This window comes from Piliocolobus tephrosceles, chromosome 6 (assembly GCF_002776525.5).
Source record: "Piliocolobus tephrosceles isolate RC106 chromosome 6, ASM277652v3, whole genome shotgun sequence".
NCBI classification, from domain to species: domain Eukaryota; kingdom Metazoa; phylum Chordata; class Mammalia; order Primates; family Cercopithecidae; genus Piliocolobus; species Piliocolobus tephrosceles.
Genome location: NC_045439.1, coordinates 104,599,410 through 104,622,893, shown reverse-complemented (window position 1 = coordinate 104,622,893; position 23,484 = coordinate 104,599,410). Strand labels below are relative to the sequence as shown.

General features: G+C 38.5%; 1 long non-coding RNA gene across 1 annotated transcript; it reads left to right on the top strand.

Annotated features, from left to right (window-relative positions):
• The first annotated feature begins 12,447 nt into the window (after positions 1-12,447).
• Positions 12,448-19,212, top strand: LOC111553684. The gene is made up of 2 exons (XR_002735034.1): positions 12,448-12,532; positions 18,376-19,212. It is a non-coding gene; the product is annotated as an uncharacterized LOC111553684 (long non-coding RNA).
• Positions 19,213-23,484: the final 4,272 nt, after the last annotated feature.

Genomic DNA, 23,484 nt, shown 5'->3' with positions numbered 1-23,484 from the left:
CAAAGGGCTAATATCCAGAATCTACAGAGAACTTAAATTTACAAGAAAAAAATAACCCCATCAAAAAGTGGGCAAAGGATATGAATGGACACTTCTCAAAAGAAGACATTTATGTAGCCAACAAACATGCAAAAATGCTCATCATCATTGGTCATTAGAGAAATGCAAATCAAAACCACAATGAGATACTATCTCACTCCAGTTACAATGGCAATCATTAAAAGGTCAGGAAACAACAGATGCTGGAGAGGATGTGGATAAATAGGAATGTGTTTACACTGTTCATGGGAGTGTAAATTAGTTCAACAATTGTGGAAGACAGTGTGGCAATTCCTTGAGGATCTAGAGCCACAAATACCATTTGACCCAGCAATCCCATTACTGGGTATATACCCAAAGGATTATAAATCATTCTACTATAAAAACACATGCACACATATGTTTACTGCAGCACTATTTACAATAGCAAAGACTTGGAGCCAACCCAAATGCCCATCAGTGATAGACTGGATTAAAAAAAAATGTGGCACATACACACCATGGACTACTATGCAGCCATAAAAAAGGATGAGTTCATGTCCTTTGCAGGGACATGGATGAAGCTGGAAGCCATCATTCTCAGCAAACTAACACAGGAACAGAAAACCACACACTGTATGTTCTCACTCATACATGGGAGGTGAACAATGAGAACACATGGACACAGAGAGGGGAACATCACACACCAGCCTGTTGGGGGTCGGGGGCTAGGGGAAGGACAGCATTAGTAGAAATACCTAATGTAGATGACAGGTTGATGGGAGCAGCAAACCACCATGGCACATGTATACCTATGCAACAAACCCACACATTCTGTACGTGTACCCCAGAACTTAAAGAGTAATTTAAAAAACTGTAAACAATAAAAATTGTACAAACTTAAAAACCAAAAAATAAATAAATAAAAATATGACCTCAAGAGGCAGATTTCTGAGTATTCACTATTCCTTGAATGGGACTCAAGTACTGGTATTTTCTAAGTTACAGAATCTGAGAAGAAACTTATTTTTCTCTAATCATAAAAATCTTTTTTGCAGCAATGAAAAAAAAGTGGAGTCAACCCGTGAAATTCAGGCATCACATAAACCTAGTTATGTCTGGAGAAGAGTAGTTCTGTGTTATTAAATAAGAATAGAAGAGAATTTTTTGAAAGAAAATTAAAAACTAGGCTCCAGATATTGTGCTTTATTTTTTTAGTTGGGATATTTGTGTGAAATTAACATTAAACATCTTTTTAAATGTGATACTGAACATTAAACACATACACACACACACACACACACACACTTGGGATTCCTGAAAAGGTGCCAATTTTAGGATATGTGTCTCACTTCCATTATAATCTTTGAAGTGACAAATATAATATGAAAATGAGGAAAATTCTGTATAAAATTACAAATTGAGAAAAGAGGACATCAAAAACTCTGAAGACTTTTTGGTTGATAGCACTTGGGTGGGTGACATGTAAGGAAGGCTGTTTTTCGGGGTAAATTTTAAGTAAATTTCATTGCAGTATAACCATACCCATTTGTTTGTTTGTTTATAAATTCTTTCTCTCTAAAACATCAGATGTGAGTAGTTTTGACAGAGCTATCTCCTGATATACTTAAAATACTTACTACCTTGGTCTTTATTTAAAATGTTTGGAGACCACTGATCTAGTCCTAAACTTCCCCATCTGGGAAGAAACAGCTCACCTAGGAAATAAGATGAAGACATCCACTAGGGCAGGCTGAAGGACAGGTAGGAATGTGACTCCCACCACTGCCCTTGCAGCATAAAAACTCCCAATGGCCATCCCAAGGAGGTAAACCACAGCTGTGTGATCCTGATCCATCTTTCATGCTGTGCGCCTCACTAGGCAAAGAGATCGAGTAGTAGCTAGGTCATATATGTTTGCCATAAATAATCATTAATTTTTCAGCCCAGAGGCACAATCTCCTGATACAGACTCTGAATTTGGCATCCTCCCTACACCCCCAGGCTACTGCAAATTCACACTGGTAAAGGGAAAAAAAAAGAAAAATAAACTTCTTTTGGCTAGAATATTTGAAATAGAACATGCACAGAATCTGAAAAGACCCATGTTGGACTCCAATGCTAGAAAAGCATAAAACTCCTTTGGAAAAGGCAAGCCCAGGAAGAAAAATCAGCAGAAACAGGCATTTCTGCAGCTTACAAAACAAGAAACACTGAGAAATCAGAGCCAATACCTTCCTATGAAAATTACTGCAAGAAAAAAATCTAGCAACTTTCTATGTTCTCAATGTATTTCAACAGGAAATTGTGTTTATAAAACTAGAACAGGTAGTCATAAAGAGAGAAGGAAAAACTGCATGAAAGTGAAAATATTGCTAAGTTAGAAACTGCAATCAAAGCAGTAAACGGTGTTATCACAGAAGGAAACTCCAGCATCCCAAAAGACAAAGACTTTGCTGACTTGCAGAAGGTTTAAGATGTTAGGAACCTTAAGGTATACGGAAACAGTGATGGGAGCCAACACATTCCATTTGACACTTGATACTCCATTATTTTTTATACCTTGCCTTATGAAGTACTTGCCAAACAGCACTCCAGAAGACCCAGAGTTATCTGAGTTCTTACGATGTTTAGTATCAATACCTCGAATTATATTAACGCATATAAAATATGTAATAAGTGCCACATTTTAATGAATCCAATATATCATAGGTGGGAAGGTATATTAGTCCATTCTCACACTGCTATGAAGAACTACCTGAGACTTTATAAGAAGAGGTTTAATTGAGAACACATGGACACAGAGAGGGGCACAACACACACCAGGGCCTGTTGGGGGTTGGGGGTGAGGAGAGGGAACTTAGAGGACAGGTCAATAGATGCAGCAAACCACCATGGCACACGTGTACCTATGAAACAAACCTGTACGTTCTGCACATGTATCCCATTTATTTAGAAGAAATAAAAAGAAAAGAGTTTTATAAAGAAAAGAGATTTGATTGACTCACAGTTCTGCAGGCTTCACAGGAATCATGACTGGAAGGCCTCAGGAAACTTAAAATCATGGCGGAAGGAGAAGGAAGCATATCTCACCACGGTGGAGCGGGAGAGAGTGAGCAAGTGGGGAATTGCCACACACTTTCAAGCAACAAGTTCTCGTGAGAACTCACTAACTATCGGGAGAACAGCAAGGGGGAAGTCTGCCTCCAGGTCTCAATCATTGCCCTCCAGGCCCCTCCCCCGACACGTGGGAATTGCAACTCAAGATGAGCTATGGGCGGGGACACAGAGCTAAGCCATGTAAGAAGGGAAGTGCATTATTAAGGGGACTCTGATTCTGGCCCAACTATATCCTAGTCGGGTGCTTCCTAAAGTAGGGTCTCCAGACCAGTAAGAGCAGCACCTGTGAAGGTGTTAGAAATGCAAATTACAGGGCCTTACCTCAGACCTTCTAAATCAGAAACTCCGAAGGGGGAACCCACATTTTGGTTGAAGAAGCTCTCCAGGTGATTCTGATGTACACTAAAGTTTGACTACCACTGGCATCATCATCACACACACGTGCACACATAATAGATTAATAAAAGGCAGTGGTTCTCAATCTTGGCTGCACATTAACATGGCCTGGAGAACATTAAATATCTTTAATGCATTCTGGACCCCAGAATAATTACATCTGAATTGCTGCAAGTGAAGTTCAGGTGATTCCAATGTGTAACCAAGTTTAAGAACTACTGTTTCATAAGACAAAAGGAAATCCAGAGTCTAAGTAATGGCACCATGGTAAGAAATGGAAAAACTGAAGAAGGTATTAATAGAAATGAGAAATCCAAACAATAAACTTTTGTAAATTAGGATTTGGACTGCTGAAGAAATACAAAGAGATAGTTATACACTTACCTTCCCCAGGGGGCAAATGGAGAGGAAACTGGGCTAAGTCAGGCTTTAAATGTCTGAACCGCACATTGTGGTGCACAGCAGAACACACCTGAAAACGATGAAGAAAAGAAGAAATGAACAACACATCCAGGGAAGGTAATACATCTGTGGTTTCCAAATTTGCCTGCACATTGGAATCAGCTGAGGAGACTTAAATACTCCCAATGCCGGTGCTCATCTGATTTAATTAGACTGGGTATGACCCTGGCTGATGAAGGTTTACCCAGGTGAATCTAATGTGTAAACAAGCTTGGGAACCTCTACAATATATGTAGAATAATCATTTCAGAAGAATTCCAAGCAAACAGGAGAGGAGCAAAACTAAAAAAAAATAGACGAAAATGTTCCTGAGATGAAGAAAAATTTGTGCCTCAATGTAAAAAGGAACTCACTGGTGTTTAGATAGACCCAGTTAAAACAGATAAACTTTCAGACCCAGCCCAGTACATTGCTGAATTTCAAGGACAAAGAAAATATCACAGAAGAATACAGGCAGGAAAAGAAAATCAGGTTAATACACAAACACGGAAAGATAAAGGAGCAATGTCTAGGCAGTGCTGACCATAAATAGCAATAAACAGTAACCTGAGCACAATCACCAAATTCTCACTCATGTGCAAAGACAAGCAACGATACTAACTTCATGTGCTATCAGAATCAGAAGAGAGTTAACAAGGGAAAAATTGAAAATGAGAAGTTAAGAGTGGAGATGCTTTGTACTTTTGTTACTGACATATTACACTTAGCATACTGTTGTCAAGGTTCATACACACTGTAGCATGAAACAGAATTTCCTTCCTATTTAAGGCTAAATAAAATTTCAGTGGCGTGTTTTATATATATACCACTTACATGAGGTACCTAGAGTAGTCAAATTCGTAGAAGCAAAAAGTAGAATGGTGGCTGCCAGGGGCTGGGGATGGGGCAGGGGAAATGGGGAGCTAGAGTTTAATGGGTACAGAGGTTCCAATTTTACAAGACGAACAGGATATGGAGGGTGGTACTGGTTGCACAACAATGTGAATGTACTTAATGCCTCTGAACTGCACATTTTAAAATGGTTACGATGGTGAAGTTTATGTTATGTGTATTTTACCAGAATTAAAAAAATAATTTATTTAAAAAATAGGTGAACTTTGGTGCAAAAGATTCGGTGGTGAGTGATGCGACCACTAAACCAGTTTGTTCTCAAATGTGGCTGCATGCTGGAATCTCTGGAAGCTTGTAAGAGTACCATGCCCCTGTTACTACTCCCAGATATACTGATTTAATTGGTTAGAGTAGGCCCCCAAAAGTATTTTTAAGTGGTTCCCCAGGTGATTCTAATGTGTAGCTATGGTTGAGAATTGCTGTACTAAAACACAGTTAATTAAATAATGATTACTAATAACAGTTACTGAAAAAATATGTCAAATGAAGAAAATTTAATAACAATCTGGCTGTAAACCTGTATTATATTTACTCTGTGCTTGCATGAAAAATAAGTCAGTGTATTATTGCACAGCCTGAACAGCTCTGCCTAGGGAGATTCTCAGAGCCCCACAGCAACAACCCTGGTGTGTGCATGCACACATCCTTCAGAAGTTAGGGTTGACCCCCAGGTGAGGTTCAGAGTCCCTCTGAATCAGAGATGCAGGCAAGCAGGGAAGTGCTGGGACTCAGGAGAGAGACTGGGACTCTCCTGATGCCGTCTGTGCTTTCATTTGAATTAGCCTCAATGTGTGATGGGAATAGTGCCCTTATATGTGCCAACCATGGATAACGTCTCGACTCCCCTACAACATGCCTGAGAGGGGTATGGACAAAAGTCAATAAATAACAGATATTTCATCAGAGGGGCTCATTGATTTTTAAATAGAACAAATTAAGATATATAAGAGAGAACAAGAAGAGTGATAATATATACATGCAATTCCTTTTCTTTCTGTTTTCAATTTTGAAAATAGGGGAAAAATATCTGTGGTGGTCAATTTACCTAGCACACGTAATGAGGCAAAAGTGTAAACCAGGGTTTCTCAATCTTGGCACTACTGAAACATTGAACCAGACAATTCTTTATTGTAGGGAGCTATCCTGAGTATTGCGGGATGTTTAGCAGCATCCCTGGCCTCTACTCACGCGATGCAGCAGCACTTCCTCTCCTCAGCTGTGGCAGCCAAAAATGTCTCCAGACATTGCCAAATGTCCCCTGGGGGGTGGAGGGCAAAATGGCCCCTACCGGAGAACCACTGTGATAAACTAAATTTAAGTGTTTTTAAAGAAAATTCAGAGATTATTTTTCATCCTCTTGAGTTTCTATAAAATATGATGTATTTTTACATTTTATTCTTGACATTGTTAATTAGATACAGAAGTTAATTCAAATACATTCTGGAACAATGTAAAGGTAAGTACTAATAGAGAAAAAACAGACTTTATATCATCACAACCACTTAAATTAAAAAAAAAGAAAAAAACCCAAAGTCCGTCTGTCAAATGACAAAGCATAAAAAGCAAAAAGTTAAAACAAGGTGACAGAAGACAAGCATAGCTAGAGAAAATAAATGTAGATGGAATAAATTTCTGTTAGAAGATGAATAACTGCAAATTAGGATAAAATCACAAATTCAGCTGTTCAAAAAAGATAGAATTAAAGGGCAATAGAAAACATACTTGGCAAAAGCAGACCAATAGGAAACAGGAGCAGTGCTATTCTCAGAGTTGAAGTTAAATCTTACAGCTTTGCAGAGCCAAAAGTTTACTCTTTACTCTATAGTTCTATAATTAACAACGTTAAAATAGGCTCGAACTAAGAAGACAGTAGAATAACAAGCTATTGTTATTTTCTTCTTTATACATTGATGTAATTTCTAACTTAAATTCCTTGAAGGCCGCAGCTGTATTTTATTTATCATGTATTCACAATGCCACTGTGCCTGCCAAGGAAATCACCCTCATTTATAAATGCTGGATAAGTGAATGTGTTTACATGATCTATGGACCCTGGTGGAGTTAAATGATTCATTGCCAGGGGCTCCATTTCCTCCTCTATAAAATGAGGAGTCTTTGCTTTCCCATCTCGATGCTGACATTTTTATTCCATACTCCCTTTTTTAAACACAAGTTGCCAACATTATGCCTCAAAATTAGTGTTAAGCTTATGGGACATGCAGACAGTAAGGATCTCCCACATTAAGCAGTTTATATTGAGAAACTGGTTATTAATTCAAAATGCTATAAGACCCATATTCAACAGAACTATAAGGTAGCGTTGCTATGAGAACAGTCATGTCAGATCGGATTAGATTTTGACAGTTCTTTTCACCCTTATATCTTTCACAGGGAATATTGCCTTGAAATGGTAGGAAAAGCTACAAGTTCTTTGAGATCAGTGACACTGTGTTTTCCATTTTGATATCCCCTTGCCTGACTCATAGTAGGTGCTCAGTAAATGGGCGTTGATGGTGAATTAAAGACCCATCTTGTTAGTTCTTGGATGGGGCCCTCAAAATGTCATTCCTTTCCTCTACATTTCTCAACAGCTTTGAAGAGGATGTTTAAAAAACATAACCTGCCGGGTGTGGTGGTTCACATCTGTAATCCCAGCACTTTGGGAGGCCGAGGCAGGCGGATCACAAGGTCAGGAGTTCAAGACCAGTCTGACCAACATGGTGAAGCCCCGTCTCTCCTAAAACTACAAAAATTAGCCGGGCATGGTGGCACGCACTGGTAATCCCAGCTATTCAGGAGGTTGAGGCAAGAGAATCACTTGAACCCGGGAGGCGAAGGTTGCAGTGAGCTGAGATCACGCCGCTGTACTCCAGCCTGGGTGACAGAGCGAGACACCATCTCAGAAACAAACAAACAGAAAAATGACATAACCTAGACATGGGAAAATGAGACTGTGAACATATGCAATAGTTATAATGGTGCCACCCAACTTGTCACCACTCAGCTAGGATTACTGCACAGAGGATACTACAGGAAATAAAATCAAGACTCACTCCCAGCAACAGACTGAGGTGTACACCCATCTCTCCCCGCATCTTTACTGTTCCCGCCTCTCCAAACTAAGTAAAACAAAATAAAAACTTTCAGTCTAACAAGGTCTTATTTAATGTTCCAGACTGCCTCAAAGCCATATTGATCAAGTTTCAATTTGAAGTTGGAGCCTGCAGCAATAAGTGAGATCAATATGAGGTCTTTATTTAAATATCTCATCTGCAAAAAAACAAAAAAACAAAAAAAGATTCTAACACTATAAAAACACAGCCTGACAAGAAAGCCAGATTTTTTCAAAAAAAATAAACTACTATAAAAAGATACAACCAAATATTTATGCTTGTGATAGACTTAAACATTTTTTTTTAAAAAGGAGAAAATATATATTTTAGGTAGAAAAAACGAAAATCACTAAGACTTGCCTAAAGCCCTTACTAATTTAGTTGCAAGGTTTACTTCTGTGTTTCTATGTGTTTTGTTTTTTTCTTCATGGAACTGTAAAACTACTTTTTGTGGATGCTGAATATAACTATTTACATTTACTCAGTTGGCGAATACCCATTTTGTGCCTAGCATTGCGCAGACTGCTAAGAAGGATCTGAAAGAAATGTATGACATTGCCCAAGGGTGTACAATCCAGTGTACAAAGCAGATAATCAAAAAAGACAAATGTTGCATTAAATAAGTCTAAATAAGTGATCCTAATAAGGACTTTAGGAAGTCAATGAAGGGAAGGAATAGTTTAAACTTAAATGATGTGATATGAAGACAGATGTCTGCCACTTACTGCTTCCTTAAACAAGTTTCCGACCTCTTTGTTTGTCTGTTTCTTCATTTGTAAAACAAGAAATGTGAAAGTCTACATCGCAGGGCTGTTGGGAAGAGATACAGATGTCAAGAACATTGACCATTGGCTATTAGAGTTAAAGAAAGGGGATCTCTGTGCATTTAAACAAGCCAAAAAACGTGGTAGAGGAGATATGGCCTGAATGTAGGCAAAATTGGCTAGGTGGAGAAGGGGTGAGCTTGGACAAGTTATTTATGTTTTCTGGGTCTCAGTTTCCTTAAGAAGATAATACATGTTATGCTTTCAGCACACAGCCTGGTTATTCATTGCTGTGAAACAAATGACCTCAGAATTTAGTGGCTTAAAACAACATTTATTTGCTCTCTAGCAGCAATTTGGGCAGGGCTTAGTAGAGACAGCTGTCTCCGTTCCACTTGCATCAGCTGGGGCAGCTTAAAGTCTAGGGGGTGGAATCACGAGAAGGCTCCCTCACTCCCGTGTCTGGTGGCTGATGCTGGCTGGACCCTAGCTGGAGCTGTCAGCTGGACCACCTCCATGTGGCCTCTCTACATGGCTCTATACTTCCTCACAACTGATGACTGGATTCCAAAGGGAAATATTCAGAGGAGCTGCATCCTATTTTATGACCTAGCCTTAGAAGTCACATAATATCACTTCCCCATATTCCATTGGTTGGAGTCTATGCAGATTCACCAGGAGAGGAAATTGACTTCAGCTCTGAAAGGGGAGTGTCAACGATGTAAAAGAACATGTAGCACTGGAAATAATACTGTAGACATTTTTGGAAAATATAATCTCACACAGCATGCTTTCTAAAACCTTTATAGTTAGTAGTAGTAGTAATATTGGAAAGGAGAAGCTTGATGCAAGATAGCACAAGTTAGCAAGGGATTCCACAAATGTGCATTTATTATGGGCATAAATGTAAATAAGACACAGATCCTACCCTCAAGGAACTTATGATCATACAAACAATTATAACTCCATATGTTAAATTCTAGAATGTAGAACGTAAAAAGTTTTAGAGCAAATAAAATAAAATAAAATTACTCAGAGATGGGGAAGCTTCAGTGATGCAGTGTCCACCATAGGATTCAGGTTTTGTGGGGTCTAAAGTTTATACAATTTGAGGCTCCTCTTTAAGAAAAAAAAATATGAAATTACAAATGCAAAATCAGGCACCAAACCTTCTAAGGTGCCTGTGGAAGTAGGGATCCTTGACACATAAGCTATAGCATCACAGAAAATTGGCTCTGACAAGGCTTAAACCAGAGAGGGTAGGAAGTGAGGCTAAGAGGAAACTGACAGATTCAGAGAAAAGGGAAAGGTCAAGGGACAGAGGGTCTTAATAAGGCTAAGGAGCTCAAAATAGGGAAAAGACAGTAAGACAGTGAAAGGATGGGCTGCATCTTTGCAGAGGAAGGCAGTGGTGGGAAACAATAACTTATTTATAGTTGGGTTGGGTTTGGAGAGCCTACAGGATGGGAAAGGAATTAGGGTTTTATGTCCTAAGCAACTAAAATTCATTGAAAGATTATGAAAATGAGAGTGAAATGATTTATGAAGTTTAATAGGCAGGAATAACTGAATAGGGGAAATGCTAGCCATCAACAAATTTTTGATACTTTCAACCTATTTGTCAATGTCCCAGATCACATAATTGGTGTACAGCCGTATTGTTTCTGCTAAACATATCACTGGACCATTTACAAGAGCTATAAATGGAAAATCAGAGTATTTTAAAACATGGACATTTGTTATATATATGTTTGGCATATGTGTTCTTTGGGACATTATGATGTAATTATTAAAATCATATTTATGAAAAGTCTTTACAAACAGAAAATACTTAAAATTTCAAGAAAAAGGATATAAAACTATGTGCTATATATTTTCCTAATTATACTTATGAATATATATGTACTTATGTACTTCAGTACAGAGAAAACTGCTGTAAGAATATACCCCAAAGTATAACAATAATGTCCTTTATTGATTGGCATGTGGTCAATTTCTTTTTACTTTTTTTTATGTGTTTTCAATAATGTGTGTGTATTGATTTAATAATTGGGTAAAAAAAATTCATTTAAAACCTCATGCTCATTTTTCAAGGTCCATCCCCAAATACCACCTCCTTAGGAAGACTTCTGTGATGCCTGATCCTTCTCCTCCCTCCCAGATACCCATTAAGGTGCATATTCCTTCCTCCAAAATCCATTAGAACTGCTTATGTTTCTCTTGCCTCATAACCATACTCAGTATTCTGTGCTATCTTCTCTAGTACCCCACAAACAACATAAACCCCATGACAGGGAACTACTGCTGCAACCCCATTTCAATGCCTTCAACGTAGTTGGTGTTAAATCCTTATGGAGTTGAAATGGGTTCAGAGTATGTTGGTAATTGCGAGAAACAGCGTGCAAGTTATTCAAGCGGTAAGACTAAGCAAAGTAACAGTTCCATAAAAAGGAAAGTACAGACAATTTCCAAGTGACCAGTGAGCATTCCATGTAAATCATGGAATAATTTACGTGATACCAATAATAATACCTTGGTATCTAGCATCTCGTTTGACCCTTCCCGGAGCTCTGTGAGGATATTTTTATCCACTGTAGATGGGGTTATTTGTGAAGTGATAGAAATCCCTACCCTATGGAATCGTTGTAAGATTAAATGAGACTGTATATGTGCTTGCGTGCCTGGCACTGAATAGGTGAATAAACAGTAACTGTTTTATTATTTTCTGTGATTTGTCACAGAGCTTAGCAAAATGCTAAGACAGGAACTGTTTAGCCCTCTCTCTTACTTTTCTACTATGCCACAATAGCAGGCCTAGAAATCTACCGTCTTTCTTCTCTCCCAAGGATTCCTGGTGCTAATCTGCCCCTGCAGCTGACAAGGGTGAACAGCCTCTTGAAATCGTAGGCTTTTTAATCCAAGTCACAACTTTTTAATTCAGTCACAACTTCAGTGACCCTGATCACCATTATGGTTCCAGAAAAGACAATTAAACATTTTGAAATCTTAAGAATGTTATATATTTAGTGTCATCAGGCCACAAACTTTCCAATAACAGATGCAATTCTTTCTAAAATGAATGCATCTCTCATGGCCATTATCCCGATGATAATAGTATTCACTTACTGAATGGTGATTATGTATTCTACCAGGTAACCTGCATAGGTTAGCTCCATTTAATTATTATAGAAACCCTATGAGGTATGCATTATCATCTCTATTCTTCACATGCATTTATTCAGGCTCAGGCAGGTCAAGGAAATTGTCCAAACTTTCCAAGCTAGTAGATGGCAAGCTAGGTCTTTCTGGCTGCAAATATCATGCTTGTTTCACTTTTCCATATAGGAGGTAATCAATACATGCATTATGATAATGAAAGAAATATAGGAATATGTTACTATAGTAATGACCTGTATAAATACAGCGTTGTGACCTTCATGTCATCACTGATTTTCCCATCTTCAGGTAGGGAGGTAGCTGGGTAGATGAGAGAACAGGAGAAAAGGGTAAAATATGTTCTTGTTCCATCAAAACTGTTCTATTTATTCATTTCCTACCAAAGAGTCAAAAATAAACATCAAAAAAACAGCAACCCCATAATCAATCCAAGTCTAGTTTTAACCCAGTTCCTCCCCAGGCCCTCTATGGGGAGGATGCACATCACCAGCTTTTCTTTTGCAGACCTTGACCTTCCATCCTCCCTTTCCTGGCTGTTCTGCCTGTGCCTTCCTGGCACATCAGCAGTCACTGCAGGCACATCAACAAAAGGTGAGTAAACACACTTAGAATGAACAAGAAGCCAAGGGGACAGGGTCAGGAGCTGCGTGTCGGTACCATCAGCCTCCCCTCGCTACTGCTGCCATCAGCCTCGAGGCAATAGGAACAAAAATGGGAATTGCTGAAGGGGAGAAGCCTGTGGCATTCAGTAGCTCAGTTTGGCTGGTCGACGTGGCAGTCTGCCCTCTTTTAAGAGGTAGTGGGCAGAATCATCGCGCTGCTCCCCAAAGCTGAAAGTTTGGGTTTTCTCCTTTTGTGCAAGCTGCAATGCTGTTTCTACCACCTGCCAAGGGCCAGCTGCCAGCTCCTTTGGGAGGCATTGTTTCATTGCAGAGCAGGGGTGGAGGGAAGTCGGTGCAACTCTCGCTCTTTTCTTTCAGGAAAGCATTTTGTTCCTTCAGCTGTCATGAAGCCTTTGTACAGACAGGTCTTTATTCCCAGGGCAGAAGAACTGGAGACAAGCATTAGACATTTGCCAATTTTTGATCACTTTCCTCACCCATTATACTTTGTTCTCTTGAAATTTGTTTAGACCATGCCTTTTTTCCTGAAAAGCTTTGAGACCTTTCTCAAAATAAGGTTTATCTACAATTAGTATATAAAATAGTACATAAAATAGTATATAAAAGTAGGAAGCCCGAGTCAAGCAAAGTAGAAGCAGTACATATTTTAATTTTGTATTGGTATACATTTAAGGGGTAGAAGTACAATTTTGTTACGTGAATATAATGCGTAGTGGTGAAATCTGGACTTTTGGGGTATCCGTCATCTGAATGTTGTACTTTGTACTTGTTATTTTAAATGTAAAGATAAGCATTGCTGCTGTGATGAAGCTTTAAAGAGAAAAATTTTGTCTTACATTCTTGCCAGCTGGAGCGGGAAAGAAAATATGACATTAGGTAACTGTCAAACTAGGCATCAAAGGGGAGTCTGGTGTTAAATGGCCAGTTTGGGCATTTGGCTACACCTGCTTTAAAATGTTCAGGTTACAGCCATTCAGGACTTGCTGTACAGAGCAGAACTCTATAATTCTGGTGAGCCATTTGTATAAGCATTAGAGAGAATAGACTCAATTATTTTTTATGGAGAATCTTTGGCCCAGCCAAAGAAAAGGTGGACAATCTTCTGTTTGGGATCCTCAGTTCTCTTAAAAGGATATAATTCCACCTCCTTTTGAGTTGGCTATTATAGCAAGCAGCATCACCTCTAACTGGCAACATACACTAGCTATATCCTTGATATTCGATAAGGAGTATGATCTTCAGTTTTTTATTACCTTGTGTCCATCAAGTTTATGGAAGGAAGCAATATTTGTGGGGAGTAATCCAAAAGATTTTTAGTATATCTTTATCCAGATGCACAAACCCTACCATTGGATCAAGTCAGGTCAACTGGAAAATATATCTCAAGATGGTGATGGATAACTTCTTTCTCAAAGCCTCCTCTCCGCTTCTCTGAAGTGCTTAAATGCTTTTACTGAACTGTTCCCTGAGGTGATGCCATCATCCTGGGATGAGGAGTGGTCAAAAAAACTAGTCAATTAAACTCATAACCATATCTACCTACAGGTATTCAGGTGGTCCTTTGCTGGAGAATGCTTGAGACAAACGCATCTCTCTGATACCCGGAATAGGGAGGTACCCTTCTTAGGAGGAGCTAGCTTGCTCTGATAGTTTGGATAGGGTTTGGCAGAATTTATCTAATTTTTCTAAGGATCTCATTTCCCTTTTAGAATCAGCCGATGTGAAGCTTACAGGGAATCTTGGGAATCTGGGTCCCAAGTAAGACAGAGTATAGACCTTCATTGTACCAATGCTTGAATAAGCTTCAATGCTAAAGTCATTGGAAGAGGCTACAGGAGTTCTCACTTTGCTTCACTGTTTTTATCCATGTTGAATTTTTAATTTTGCAAGGTTTTCTTTATTTAATTAAGCTGGCTAGTTCTTTCTGGGACAAGGTAGGATATAATAAGCACAAGTATTAAAAGAAAAGAGGAAGCATATTAATTCCTCAAGAGAGTTGAAGCTTTTCTCTGGCAGTAAATTCTAAAACCCATGGCAGGATGACTTAGAGGCCATTAAATAGTCTAGTGGACAAGGTCTTCAAAGATAAGTTTTATAAGAAGTACAGAAGCGGCATTTTTGTGCCTTTTCTTTCTTTTTTAAAATAAGTCTTTGATAAAAATTAAGGGCCTAAAAAATGGCTCAGTGTCCATCAACAGCAAAATGGATAAATAAATCTGAACACATTTACACAAGGGAATACTATACAGCAATAATAGTGAGTGATCTACAACTCCATATGAGATGGATAAATCTCACAATCATGATGCCCAGCTAAAGGCAGATGTGAAAATAATACATGTGGATAATTCCATTTACATAGGTTCAAAATAGGCAGTGCATCTCTGGTGTTAGGGGTCAGGATAATTGCATTCTCTGATGATGGTGGTTCCCAGTAGGGGCATGAAGGGTGCTTCAGAGATGCTACTATTGGCTTTTTTCTTGATCTGGGTACAAGTTACTTGGGAACATTTACCTTGTGAAAATTAATCAAACTGAATACTTACGATTCGAGTACTTTTCATTATATGTTATGATTCAATAAAATGTTTTAACAAGCAAGAGAAAAAAGATGAGAACCTACACTAAATGAGGAAAGAAGTTCATTGGAGGCCAGTCTCAATCTTGAAATTGTCTACTTTTTTTTTTTTTTTTTTTTTTTTAGACAGGGTCTCACTGTCGCCCAGGCTGAATTGCAGTGGCACGATCTTGGCTCACTGCAACCTCCGTCTCCTGGATTCAAGCGATTCTCGTACCTCAGCCTCCCAAGCAGCTGGGACTACAGGCGTGCACCACCGCACCCAGCTAATTTTTGTATTTTTGGTAGAGATGAGGGTTCACTATGTTGGCCAGGCTGGTCTCGAACTCCTGACCTCAGGTGATCCACTTGACTCAGCCTCCTGAAGTGCTGGGATTACAGGCATAAGCTAACAGGCCTAGAGAATTGGCCATAATTCTGATTTCAGCTTCAGCTTCAGCCTTCAAAGGGCTGAATCACCAAATGCTCACTCTAAAGTCACTTCTGGCTTCCCTGGTATTGTTTATCATCCATGATCATATGACCAATAACCATTACTTCTGATTGTTATACTGTAATATTGTCAGCGATATAAATGAGGTGTGTCATTAGATTTTCTTGCTATTTTCAAATAAAAAATAGCTAGTTAACTTACATCCTTTTTGAGCCAAGGAATTATTTAAATATAGGAATTTAAATAACAATACAAGGCAGAATAATAGAGATAGAATTGTATCATAATTCTAGTCCTTGTCGAATTGTTTGGTGTATTAGCATCCATTACATTAAAAAAAAAAAAAAAACCGTTAAGGAGTGTATTTAAATTGTCATTATTTAATTCCATTTAGGCCAAAATTCTTTTAAGAAAAAGTCTTATTTATAAGGGAATTCTTCATATCTTGTGAGGACAAATTAAAAGCAGAATGTCAAATTCACCATATCAAAATTTCATGAGGAAGAAAAACTCCACAGTCATGTACAATAACATTCATAGTAAATTATCCTTGATATAGACAAAATGAAAAATAAAAAGAATATGAAGAAAAGAGGAACTTATTAGACACAAATGAGAAATTCAAACACATTTTATTCTTACCAAACTTCAAAACAATTGACTTGATGAGACAATTTTAGGAAGACAACCCTTACAGTCTCTCTCTTCCCCCAGCCCTCATGAAAGCTAAACTTTTAAACAAAAAAGCTTGTTAAAATGATGCTATATCATATACTATTAAGTATATTACATTTTCAATATTTAAAGATGAAAGGTTTTTGAAATTGATTAATCTGTGTCCTTTTCCTCCCAGAAAATATGTTACTAAAAGCCTTTTTTCCTGAATTATATTCTGTTGTGAACATAAGTCTAGTAATATTATTAAATATGTCAGTTTAAAGTGAGTTTCTATGTAGTGCCGAAAGTTCCTGCACTATAATGACAACCACTACTAAAATTTTAATAATAAAATTGTCACAATGATTTATTTTAAAATAATGTATCATACTCATTCTTAACTCCTAGAAGTGTATTCAATGATGGTGATATTTGGCTTTAATTGAGTACTAATTTTAACACTAATACAGTGTTTCATTTGGGCAATACTTGTATTTTTGCTGCACATGTAATTTAAGCATATGTAGAAAGGTGAACGTGCCTGGGGCCAAGGTCTTATGGTCAAAGTATTTGATCTTCTGAAAGTCTCAACTACACCTACCTTAGAAGAAAATAAAATAACCCCCACTCAGGGCCTTTGCATTGACTGTTTGCTCTGCCTGAAGCACGTTCCCCCAGGACGTTGCATCACTAGTGCCTTATTATCATCCAGGAATTAGATCAAGGACTCTTTTCCAGAGGCCCACTCTGACCATCCTGGTGAAAGCAGAAATACATCTGGCCCACAATTACTTTTTTTTCCCGGGTCCAGCACCCTGTTATGTCTGCTTCTCTGGAGATTTATCACTAATTGAAGAAACTGTTTTCTCTCACGTTTGTTGTCTTTCTGTCTAATCAGAGGATAGCAGTGGGAATAGACTCTTCTCCTTCTTTCCTTCTCACGGGTACACTGAAAATTTCTATGCAGTAACTCCCACCATTGTCTAAGTATTCTACCCACCTGCAAGAAGAAGGCATGCTGACTCCAATATGACAGTTTTAAGACCAAACAGGATGGGCAGCAAGCCTGGGTCTACCATTCCCTAACTCGATGACTTCAGACAAATGATTCAATCTGTCCTAACTTTCTTAAAAAATAATTTTTAATAGCAATGTTTTATTCATTAAGCTACGCAGTTAGGTACACAGTCATATTAATTGTTGCATATATAATGGAAATAATATTCTTTCTATCATGTAATATTTAATTTAAAAATATGTGAAGCGCCGGTACAAGATAACATAATTGGCAAAGGCTAGCATCCTCCCTACCTCTTCTCCTCTGTGCATTTTGAGCATGCTACCTTTCCCTGTCTAAAATGTCCTCTTGACTTCCAGCCTACTTTTCTACCCAGTAAGTTCCTATTCATCTTGTAGCCCTTCAAGGAAGTCTTCCCTGCCCCACTGGAAAAGCTAGTTGCTCTAGACTTCTGTCACACCTTGTATATGCCACATTAACCTACCATTACTGTCTGCATGCTCATCATCTCCACTCAACTGGAAGCTCATCCCAGAGCATGTGGCATACCTAAGCCATTTTGATATTCTTAGGACTGACCCCAGTCTCATTTATATAACAGGGACTTGGTATTGACTATATTCACAAAGCAATGCACTGATGATTACCCATGTAATCTGGGACAAATTACTTAATTGCTCCGTACTGCACCTCAGTTGCTCCCTTTATGACCTATCTTATTGTTCTATCGTACCTATTACCTATTGTTGCTCCCAATATTGCTTATCTTATTGGCCTATTAGGAAGTATAACTTTAAGAGCTCTGTCAGGGTAGAATTTTTATGGTTTTTGTTCACTGATGAATATCCAGTATTTTAAACGATGCCTGACACACACAGTAGGCACCCCATAAATATTTTTAGCATGATCATTTAGTTAATCCATGTAAAGTGCTGGGCTCAGTGCCCGACCTATATGTGCTCAATCAATATTAGCTATTATTAGTAACTCTTGCTATTCTGGTTAGTGTCTGCCTTGGTGAACACACATAGCAGTTGGAAAAGTGATCCCTCTTTTAAGATGATATTTCCCTGGTCTTATAGCAATTCCCTTAGTCAACTGCCCCAAGCCCTTCCTTCTTCACAGACACCTCACCGCCAACTGCCTTGATTCCCAAGGAGCACAACCTCTTCTGAAGGACTCCAATCCATAGTGTTAGGAACCCTCACTGGACCCTGGTCATCCTGAGCCCCCAACTAACAAGTGAGTTCCCTGGGGCTTTTTATAGCACTTCCCTCAACAGTGCATAGTGGTTCCATCTACTTAATGAGCCTTATGTCACCTTATGAACCCCTGCCTTTAATATATCCTTCCCTACATACACACACACATACAAACTCCATATTCCCATCTCTCCCTACCCCTACCACAACTCCTTTATTTCCTTGCAGAATTCTGCTGATAATTTACTAGACACCATCCTTGGGGCTTGGCTCAATTCAATCCACATGAAGTTCACAAACACGTATTAAGACAATCTATTTTTGAAATATAGAAGGTACCCCAGGTGACTAACACAAAGTTCTTGTGGTCAAGGAGCCCAGAGAAGTTGAAGATACCTTCACAGTTATCTCAACCTTCAGCATTCCCCAAAGAAATGCTGCCCTCTAGGAAGTTCTCTCCAAGGAATCCCACCCCTGCCCTGTGTATTTCTTTAATCTGCAACCCTCCTGGGGCTGTGCATTGCACAGGGGGGTGTGCCGATGAGTTCTGCACTTGTGCCCAATGCCTTTAGTAAATTGACCTTCCTCGAGGACTTTGGAGCCCTTGGAGGATTCTCAGTATTTGCATCTCCCAGAAGCTCCCAGGAGTCAGTTGGCACTTGATGGCTGTTTGTAGCTAAGGTACTTAGGCTGATTTTATTTAATCTTTAGTATCAGGCTGATATTTTTAAAATTCCAATTTATATAGAAGTTTTAATTCTAGGTTTTCATTTCATGGTCTGTCTTCTTTTTGGCCTCCTCAAAGCCTTTACGCAAATCCACTTGACTTTTCCATCACAAATTGTGGGTTTACTGTTTCCCTAGAATTGAAGGAAGAATTTATTCAAATTTGACCTAAAGCTACAGACAATAAGTCACTAGCAAAAGTTTCCCCAGACACAACTATGTCTCTACCCAATACAGTAGCCCCAGAGGAATTCTTATGGCCTAGTTATATCCTCCAGGTTAGGAGGGTGGGGGTAAGAGTCGGGGGAGTGCCACACCGAATATGCTGACACTGCACTAACTATATAGCAGGCACCCTGTAATGACACCTTTGGATAACACAGAAAACGACTGTGTTCCAAGGATGAGCTGTAATGAGAGGGGAGGGTACAGAGAGCCACGGGCGGCACTGTTCCCAATCTAACAACACAACTGGGGGCAGAGGCAGGTGTGTGCTTGCTTTCAAAATAATAAATACTGCTATGGTGTTTCCGCCCAAGGCTTTTGAGGAGAGGATAAAGTTGGAAGAGCCAACAGGCTCTTCAAAGGTGGAAGTGGGAAGAGCAGCTTGACCAATCTAATAGTGCATGATACTGTTCTGTCACTGACAAATATTCTACCAACAGTTTATAGACTTCCTCTTCACTGATGTTCTATTACTTGGGCAAATGACTGGACCTCTTTTAGCCTCAGTTTCTTTATCTGTAAAATGGGGATAAATTATAACACCTAACTAATATAACAATCACATTCAAAATATTACATGCATGTGTGTCTACATGCACAGGTAGATACACACATATGTAATATTTTGATAAATGGATAGATGGAATGAACTTACATACCTGACTCATAGTAAATAAATAGTAAAGGTTACCTCTCCCCTGTTTCCCAAGTTCCCCCAACTTTTGATGGGAAAAGAAAAAAGCAAAATCAGCCCATTTGGAATGGCAGTGAAACCTGATCTTTCACGTGCTATATGAAGACAAAATTCGTTCAGTTTAAAGAAAGAGTTCAAAGCCACAAAGCATCATTCTATAATCCTTTACAGAATGGTGACACTTGGCTGATTTGTCAAAAATCCTTCTACATACCCACACTGGGTACTTTTAATGAATGTCAGCTTTTAAGAATCACTGACATTGACATTGCTCCATGGAGCAAAGACTGACGGCCCAACTCATAAATTCCCTGATGCCTGTATTAGCAAGGTGGCAAGATGAGTTTTCTGTTCACTGGTCTTGTTCTGCTGTCAGATTCTGGGGGACTTGCATTTCAAGCAATACATCTAATCTCTTTAAATTAAATTATCTTTCTTTTGCCAGCCAGAAATTTTTTTAGAAGAATATTATCAACTAAGTGGATCAGAAAATGTGGGTTTAAGACTTGCTTCCTGGGTGAAATGATATTAAAATGAATGTTATTCCCTGGATAAATGATGTGTTGCCAGGGTCATACACTACAGCTGTTAGAAACGTTTTTAAAGTTTGAAATCAAAGGAGGAGGGAAATATGAAATTAGAGGGAATTTCCTTCTTCAAAGGGATAGTGGGTATAATTTAGCTTTTATCAGAGCAATGAAAACTTTTCCCTCCTAAATTTGTCTTATCTACTGATACTGTTTAACTACTGATATTTAATTGTTAGAATATGTGTAAAATATTTTTCTGTATGAAAAAGATTCTCTGCCGGGCATAGTGGCTCACGCCTATAATCCCAGCACTTTGGGAGGCCAAGGCAGGCAGATCACCTGAGGTTAGGAGTTCAAGAGCAGCCTGACCAACTTGGCAAAACCCCGTCTTTACTAAAAATACAAAAATTAGCCAGGCGTGGTGGCAGGCACCTGTAATCTCAGCTACTCAGGAGGCTGAGGCAGGGAGAATTGCTCGAACCCAGGAGGCCGAGGTTGCAGTGAGCCGTGATTGTGCCACTGTACTCCAGCCTGGGCAACAGAGCAAGACTCCATTAAAAAAAAAAAAAAAAAAAAAAAAGAAAGAGAAAAAGAATAAGATTATCAGCAGTTAACTAGTTTACTCATAAGCTGTTTTTACACTAAAATCCCCACATACCTACCACAGCTTTCTAAACAATTCTAACTTCTGCCCTGAGCCTCATCCCCTGCTCATATGACCTGTCTGCAACATAGTTTGTTGATGGTTATAGTCACAAATATTGGTTCCTATTTTGGTGTAGTAAATACTGTCTTTGAGTTCTCTCAAAACACATACTTACATTTTTTTTTTGATTGCCATGTGTTTCAAAGTTAAAATAAACTAAGTCAAATTTGCTTAAAGCCTTGCATCTAGTAAGTGATAGCAGTAAGATTGAAATCCAGTCTTCTTGACACCCTAATGTAAAGCCATGCAGAAGTCACCAGCAATTGTCATTTTTACCTTTAACTTTAGGTTGCCTTCATCAGTGACGTCTAGACCAGGGGTCAACATGCCTTTTCTGTAAAGGGCACAGTAGTAAATATTTTAGGCTTTGTAAGCCATATGGTTTTCGCTGCAACTACTCAGCTCTGTGATATAGTGCAAAAACAACCATAGACACTAAGTAAACAAATGAGCGTGGCTGTGTTCCACTAAGACTATATTCATCGAAACAAGCAGCAGGCTGGATTTGGATCATGGGCTTTAGTTTACTTCCTCTTTGTTTAGACCGTATTTGTCAATCATGGCTTGGTTAGATTCATAACACACATTAGCTGTGCTTATACCTTATGTCCAGGACAAAGTTGTAAATGTATTGAAGTTCACAGCTGGTCTCACCCTGCCTTTCCAGCCAATCTAAGTTATCTAGCCGAGTCCTGACATTAGGTAGTTTCCTTAAAGATACCTGATAACTGTTGAAGTAAAGGAGGGAGGAAGGAATGTATATATCTCAAACCCTGGTTACTAGTGTCTAAATGGTATCTAGATAGTTTTAGTTCTACAAATGATAATACATACATCTCTGTATTGAGCAGCTTCCAAAGATTTCAGAATGTTTCACTAATTTTCCCCTGAATCCACTCAATATTTATGTGAGAAGAGATGTTACAGTTAGTTACTATAGTAAATTAGATTGCTAGATTTAAATCACCAAAGTTTATTTCTTGATTAGGAAATATCAAGGGCACACTTACTTTTAAGTAAAACTTTCCAGTAAATGAAGACTGAGATGATATAATGAATCCTAAAAGAGATTTTACCATGTTTGAATATTGTGGGCTTATGGAAAACCCTTAATGTGTTATGTCTTTAAAGGCAAGACAGAAAGACATTTTTATTACACTTCACCCCTTTCTCTTTCCATATCATTTTGAAGAAAGCTGGGTTTAATGTCTGGCCATGGATATAATGTCTCAAGATATTAAATACATTGTGCAACTTATGGTAACTCATGCCATTTTACACTTAGAAACTACTGAGTAATTAGTAAATGGCAGGCAATATTAACTCAGCTACCATCACTGTTTGTTCAGAAACTTCCTGTTCTATAATCTAGTCAAGTCCAACCCACCATTGAGAAATAGACAATAGCATTCACCCCACAATACAGTAAGAAATAAAATAACCTTGAGAAGGCGGAATTTTTTCTCCTATCAATGAACTTATACATTGGAGATTATAGTGCTCTGTAAGGTAATTATTTCTGAAGGCATATAATCTATCATATGTAGATTTATCCCCTCCAAGGGAAGGAACAAAGCTATTTCCTACACCAGGTCAATAACACAACATATGACTTCCCCATGACCAAGGAGAACATGGATGAATTTTGAAGGTGACATCAACAGCTCTTCAAGAAGAATATGAAATTCTATATGACTTTAGTGAAAACATCAGCTTGCTTTCTTAAGGTAATAAGAGAGAAAGCCAAGGCTATGGCAAGAATGACAGGTATCTCCATAGCCCACAGAGGGACATCAAACCACAAATCAAGAACAGTCAGGGACTCGGAATTTCAGCTCAAGTTTTAGACTCTAGTGATTGACACTAAATGTAGAGTTTATGAAACTTCTTAAATCTGAAAAAATTGTTTAGTGTGGAAACAGTATAGTGTGGTTATTAAGAGATTAGGCTTTAGCCCCAACCAACCTTTCATTTCGACTTTGGTTTGGTTTCAACCTTTCAACTTTGAGTGCATGTCCCAGCTCAGTGCAGTTTCAGCTGCATGACCTCTAACAAATTACATGAGCACTTGCAGGCTCATTTTATAGATGAGGCTTTAATCTAAATGAGAGGGATAATCACAGTACTCCCCTGAAAGGGTTATGAGAATGA